We start from the raw sequence: 6,917 nt of genomic DNA on the forward strand, positions 1-6,917 counted from the left end.
TGGCAAGCAGAGGTAAAGAACGAAATGGACTGGAGCTAGCGCGTAGAGGTAGAGATTTTAGAGAGTAAAGAGGGTGTTGCTGCGAAGGATACGTGAGTAGAAGCGCGTCTTTTTGTGCATTTTCATGCCTTTGACACGCACTACCACTAGTGGTATCGCATGCACATAGCTAACAGCGCCGGCCCTCGGAAAGAAACGATTTGAACTGTCACGTAAGGCAAAACATCCCATGGCGCGCGTCTTACCGCTGGTGAGCGGCCAGGGTAGGAGTCTCCATTATTCCAAATCGAAAGCACTTGATGTGTCACGAATGTTATACAAGCAGCGCTACTCACAGTAACGTAGCGTCTATATGGTTACGCTGGTGTAAGGGCATGTGTTTGCCCGTCTTATAGTCGTTTGTCGGCAATGCGACGAGACGCCCACGCATTACTAAAGCTCCAATAAAAACTGTTACACGGTGGCAGGACAGAAGACACGTATCAGGATGAATGACAGGATGATTTAATTTGCAGCCATGACCGCAGAAATGGCACGCCCAGCAGTAGTATTTTGCGGAGAAAAGAAAAACGGGCGCAAAAAGTAGCGACCTCCCGTGACACTCATCTTGTCCGGTTTCAGGTTCCACCATCTCTGCACCATAAAACTCAGGTAAGACTTTGCATTTAGAGCATCACGTGAATTAAATAAGAAATGTGCGACAACAAAAGTTTACCAGTGCCTAAAATATTTTTGCGCAATAGTGGAAAAGAGCTTCAGTTCAAATAATAACAGCCTTGAAACCCTGTGAGTGTTTTTGCTTTTCTTACAAACGAAGAGTAAATTCCTTTAGTCAGGTGCATAGTACCTTCTGTTTTTTCCAATTTTATGAATACCTATCACCAGCAAGAAAAAACTAATATGCACGCTAAACTTTAGCACAGGGAAATTCAATAAAAACCTTTTGATCTTTAGCAAAACAAAAAAATCGGAACTTTCATGACAATTATTCTATTATGATCAATTTCAGGTTGGATCTTTCCTACACCATGAAACTGAGGTGAGACAATAGATGTCGTGTATCGCTCGTATCGCACGTAAAGAGTTCCACATAAAAAACAACGCAATGGCCTAAATATCGTTGCAGAATCACTGTTGAGGAGTTTCACTTGAAGTAATTGTAGTGCCTACACTATACCCATATATTAGAGACCGACCATGTACAGTTTTTTTTGTGTTTGTCGAGGTGTTATTTTCTTAACAAGCGCCACAACTCACTCGTTCTGAATACCCTAATGAGACGAATATTGATAGATAAGGCGCGCCATGCAACTGACACTCAGTGTGCAGGAATGTCCTATGCATCATTTTGAGCACAGCGCTATAACCAGGTTTACTGCTCCAATGTGAGCTCTTTCTTTGCGTGAGGACCACAAAACAACGGGCCAAAAATCAAGGGCCGTTTTACCCATTGGTGCAGTCAACAGTCCAGTGGCCGTGAGGATCAGTGACTTCCGGTTATGAAAACATGCCTCTATATTACATATATAATACATAAAATTTCTAGCTCTAGAAAAATTATCTCGACGCTTCTAAATTCCCACTGAACCCGTGTGAGGTGTATCTTTTTATCTCTTTCAAAACACTTATATCCAACTTACGCAAACAGAAATGTCATTGTGTATAGATGATTCAAATAACTTTGCTGTTTTAACGTATACTCTGAGCGTTCATCTACATAATACAGAATCTCAGGGCATAGCACATCGTCATTTTTAAAACTGTACTTATTGCGAAGTAAGCAGCGTTACCGTAATTAAGAGATATAAATAAAAATTTATATGACCATTCTGTGCGTTCTCAATGTATTGAAATAATATTGCAGTGTACATGCCCCCGTAAACTGTCACATATAACGACTGCTCGGTTTTCTGTAATAATCAAAGCTAATAGCAGCGGAGGCGTCATTATGAAGATGGCGAGCACATCATTTCAGGAGAAAGGACCTCATATTACAATAATTATACCCCATCGAGCATAATGCTCTCACGTTGTCCTCGCTTAAATTTATTTTTGCAGCTCGCTTGCACTAGCTTGTTTTCTCATCGGCACCACTTAGTGTTGCTGTAAAAGAGCCGGTAACGTGATACAGTGCTTGATAACTTTTTATTGGAGGTCTCCTGGACTTTTCTTGTGAATACAATACCTCATCTTATATTGGTTAGGAAGTAGACGAAGGAAGCAGACTCCCAGATGTAGTACGCAATATCCCAACGCATGTGTGAAAGTGTAAACAAGAACGTGGTGTATTGCATTGATAAAAATGAAGTCTAAAAGGCTAAACTAGACCATTCTCACTACATAAAGGTGGAAGTTCCTCCAAATGACTGCTGGGCAATCATTTAAAATACCCGGCATGGTTACGTTACTGAATGGCACAAAACGTGGTAAGACGTGAAGTAATATTTGCATAGGCTCTCTGCAAGGTCTGTAAGTTTGATTGGAATTCGTACCTGTTTTATCCCCGCAATTCACACCACCGTACAGGTATTAAGCAGTGGGATTGTCTCACTGGTTTAGTGTGTTCTAATTTTGCAGTTACAGCCTCGTTTCTTTGGCCATCAAGATGAACTCTGCATACTTTCGCCATCATCTCCGTCATTATAAGGCCCCATGTCGTACAACGGCGTATAGCATGCAATATTTTACGTACATAAAGGAATGCGAATGATTCCATGTCCATTATTTCTGGCCTCGCTCTTTTGTAAAAAGGGAACAGACAAGCAATCCCCCAAGCGTTTGGGCACCACAACAAACCAATTCCTTTTCTCTCGGCAAGTGCTTTGTACAGCCTGTTGGTCAGTAAACTCATTTGCGGACACCAGGGGGATGCTTTTGGAGGGAGACACCTGTGAGTTTGGTTATGCGGTGTGCAAGTGGCGCTTAAAGTGCCATTCTCCGCTACTAGCACTCGAATGTGTGGTATGCTGAAGAACAAAAACAAAAAAAATGCGCAAGGACAGAGGATGTCCAATTTGACTTGCACTTGTTTTAGTGTAACGTGTTAGATATCTTGTGGTGGCAATTATTCACTTGCGAGCCACGTTAAGTGAATGGAGACCACCTGAAAAGTGAACCCTGATTTGCTCAAACGGTACTGCTGAGGACATAACCAGTTTAAGTATGCAGTCGGTTGGCCGAATGGCGACTTGCGCCGCTCACAAACGCGATCTTCCGGTGTGTCCTGGTTCACTGTCACCGAAAAGTTGAGCGTATGATAATACCGCTTTTCTCTATTCGACGTACGCTCTTAGCTGATGCGGCCAGCAGCAGAATAACCGCGCCACGCCCCATATAGTTCATGCTGAAGGCTAGCAAGTTAAAACGCTTTTGGATAGTTGGTTCCTGATTCAAGAAAGAACTGACAGCAAAGAATTCGGGAGAAAACACTAAGACCAGACGGGACTAGTGTTGAAGTTTTCAGGAGATACTACGGGAGCAGTTGCTTTCGTTTTGAAAGACGTTTTTCTATAAAGAAAGTTGTCGCTTGCGCTGGGAAGCGCTAGCCCCCGTGGGGACAGCTTCGGTGCATTGTAAAGTCGGATCATCTGGAAATAAAAAATGAAGCGCCTAACCCTCCGTTTGCTTTTGACAGACGGTAGCTTTTATTGTGCGTGGAAGGCAGCTTCGTCCGCATTATCAGTGTCGGCGTGCTTATCGAAGTCGTCACAGCCGGAATGTTGTTTTCCCAACCGGTGTGACCGTCAGGGCAAATCTTGTGTTATTATCTATTGAGCGTAGGTGTAACACTGGTTTTTAAAAAAACTCCATTCAACACAGGGGGTGCGGCTCTATGGCGACTTTAACGTTCCCACCCTAAATGTAAGCAAACATTGTGAGTGTTTGCGCCAAAAAATGAATTCTTGATTAAGCGACGACAATTTCACTGCTGTTATGCCACTGCTCAAGCAGGGCCGTGAGATAAATATTACCTGCATCTGCGGACTTTCCCGCCAGCATGTACGGCATTCACACGTTCTGCCTCAGGTACCCCACAATGGCCCGATACTCGGCAGTAAAAACAAAAGCGGTACTTGCACGTGTTGGCTCTGTTACTGAGGCCACGATGTTCGAAATGTTTTATAGAAACTGCAGCTGCACAGAAATGATGACGTCAAACAGCGCGTGTATGCAGTCGCAGAGAAAAAGTTCAGAGCACTTGCGTTTTTGAATTCTTTATCTTCGTTCTTGTTAACGACGTTTTTATGTCACAATGCAACAGAACCAACCTGCAAAATTATCAAACTTCGTTTATTTATTCGTACACATGATTGCATTCATTTCATTTCAGAAATTGGCAGGAACCAATTGAATTACAAATGTTTAGATAACAGGCCACTCCATGCTTCTGCTAGCACTTATAGTCGCCTGTGCGGATAACTACTGCCAGTGGCTAATGCAAATGCGCGAAATACAGAGTGCGTACAGGACAGGTAGCAAATTCTTGTGTAGAAGTTGCAAAGAGTTGGTTTTGCCGTCTTATTTATTTACAGGTGGGAACATGCAGAAGAGGAGTTTGCACTGTAAAACAGCACCCTCAAGTGCTAAAGAGAAAGAAGCGTTTTGTTTGTCTAATAGCCCTCGCCTCTCTCATAAAGGCACGAAGAGAAAGAAGGAAGCTCCGAGAGCAAATGGCAAACCTAAGACGCCTTGCCTATTACAACTCTATGGGTGGCGTAAATCGCGTGACTGGTAGTGGTGCCGGCAATACCAATTTCCCTAATAGGAGAATTGATGGCGCCGCAAATGAAGGCTCTACAGCAATCGAAATTCATGTTTTGCCGGATGGTGCAAGCAGAGGCGTTGTGGCTGGCAACTCCGGAGGAGGGATTTCTACACCATTCAATTCTGGGAGTACTGTTGGAGGTGGCATCCATGCTATCAACATCAGGGATGGTGTACCTGGAAGTGGTGGTGTTATTACCGATGGGGGCGTCAGAGGAAGTCCCGGCCGCACCAATCTTGGAAACTATGGAATTGTTACCCCTGGCCGTGAATACACTAGCGGTGCCAGTTCTGCTATCGATGGAATAATAGAAACAGCTGGCGCTGGTATGGGAGGCAGTGGTTCATATGCGGCTGGTGTAGGTGGTGCTGGAAACCTTGGTTTGGGAAACAGTGGTGGAGCTGTGGGCTTAGGCGGGAATTCCCGGTTAGCGGCAGGAATAGTCGGGAGAGGCATATCGAGCAATGGCGCGGGCATTTTGAACGCCGGAAGCGACCGTGGTGTTAGCATTCGCAATATCGCGGCGACTGCAACAAGCCGTAATGAAGGTGGAAGAGGTTCCTCCACAATGGTAGGCGTTGCAGGCGTAGGTATGACGGCTCATGGCAGTGGCGTTGGCTCAAATGGCGGTACTCGCAGGTCAAACAGTCGAGGCGGGGACACGGGCAATGGTGGATTACTTGGAGTCGGTGGCATCGTTGCCTCCAGTGGAACTCGTCATGGCGATAATGTGAACGTGAACGTAGGGGCCATCGGAGCTTCAGTCGTTCGTAACAGACGACCGGCTGGCTCTGGGATTGGTGGAGAAAATAGCGCATTCGCTGGTGCTTTAGGACGTTTTAGTGAAGGAACTGCGAGCCGTAGTAGTGGTAGAGCAGGTGCAAGTGGTTTCAATTCAAGAGATGATCTTTTGGGAGAAGACATCGAGGACGATCGTTATTTTGATTCCAATTTTGGAAATAACGGCGATGATGGCACTGATGGAATGGAAAGGCGTTCGAGATACAATTCAAGATTTCGAGGTTGAGAATTCGTAGGGAGTCATTGATAAAGGGATTGAGGCTGCGGTTGTGGGGGCTGTCACGGACGCCATGGTGACGATTCCCTTGTTACATTCGATACAGATACAGTTCTATATTTGTTTCTTCAGACAAGCTGTAAGCAAGCTAAATAAAAAGTTTTTCAGCAGTCTTTGTCCCGTGCTTTGAAAAAAAAATAAACCAAATTTTATAAACTCAAGCGAAACTGGGTCTAGCGTTGATGTCTGAATATGACCTTGAAAATGCTCCACAATATGGAGTCGATGTGGAACCACAGAGGACATTCGGCGAACACGCTGAAAATTTTATTGACCGCGGTATGTGCGTTTGGAAGGCAATTCATTAATTACTATTGTCAAGAAAAAGTTCTTTCCTCCTGCCCTACAGACGCTTTAAAGCAATGCTGTCTATGCCGCCTTTTTCGCTCATAGCAAGAATGAATACATTGGCTTAGACTGACATTGCTGCCAAGTCGAGAAACGAAGAGCACACGTTTGAGATGGCTCGGTATTTCGACCAGTTTCACCGGTTAAAGCAGACTTCATTGATCTGCGATATACACGGGTATCGTGGGTGCTACGCATTGCCCAGACACCGACTTCAGGACACTCGGGTCATTCAACAGTGTGTTACCACCTTTAACGTTTCTGCTACTACGCACAGTGAGTTTTCCACTCAGCATAACACATTGGCATCGTCTCTGGTGTACAAAGCCCGGTGCATGTGTCCACTCGGTGCACCACTTTGTAATGGTTTTCGTCCATGGAGGTGACTGCGCTGGGAAAGGAAATTCAACATTGACCTTATCATAAAGGCTAAGCGCCTCAGCACATCTACTAGGACGCAAAATTTATTTTATGGCAGCAAGGTTCATTTCTCGATCCGCTATTGATCCCCACGTACCGATGCAAATCCTATCACACAAGACCGAAGCGTGCGCCCCTACTGGCAAAGGGGCACCGGCAAGGTGTCTGCTTCAGAATACAACCCTCCCTAAGGTGCTCCAGCTGTGGCACTTCGAGCCCCGCAAAGGTATCCAAAGCAACCTTACGTATTGTGTGCGAGGGCCCACACTTAATACACTCCGCGAGCTCTCCGCTGCGGATCGAGTC

At 45.1% G+C, this 6,917-nt stretch overlaps 1 long non-coding RNA gene across 1 annotated transcript in view; it reads left to right on the forward strand.

Annotated features, from left to right (window-relative positions):
* The window catches only part of LOC144166124 (uncharacterized), a 67,212-nt gene extending 61,287 nt beyond the window's left edge, over nucleotides 1-5,925 (forward strand). The window contains exons 4-6 of the long non-coding RNA XR_013321587.1: nucleotides 622-651; nucleotides 1,010-1,039; nucleotides 4,533-5,925. This is a non-coding gene — a long non-coding RNA (uncharacterized LOC144166124). The remainder of the gene's footprint in view (nucleotides 1-621; nucleotides 652-1,009; nucleotides 1,040-4,532) is intronic.
* Nucleotides 5,926-6,917: the final 992 nt, after the last annotated feature.

Source organism: Haemaphysalis longicornis, unplaced genomic scaffold (genome assembly GCF_048455015.1).
Source record: "Haemaphysalis longicornis isolate Haplotype H1 unplaced genomic scaffold, Haemaphysalis longicornis Haplotype H1 scaffold_16, whole genome shotgun sequence".
NCBI classification, from domain to species: Eukaryota; Metazoa; Arthropoda; class Arachnida; order Ixodida; family Ixodidae; genus Haemaphysalis; species Haemaphysalis longicornis.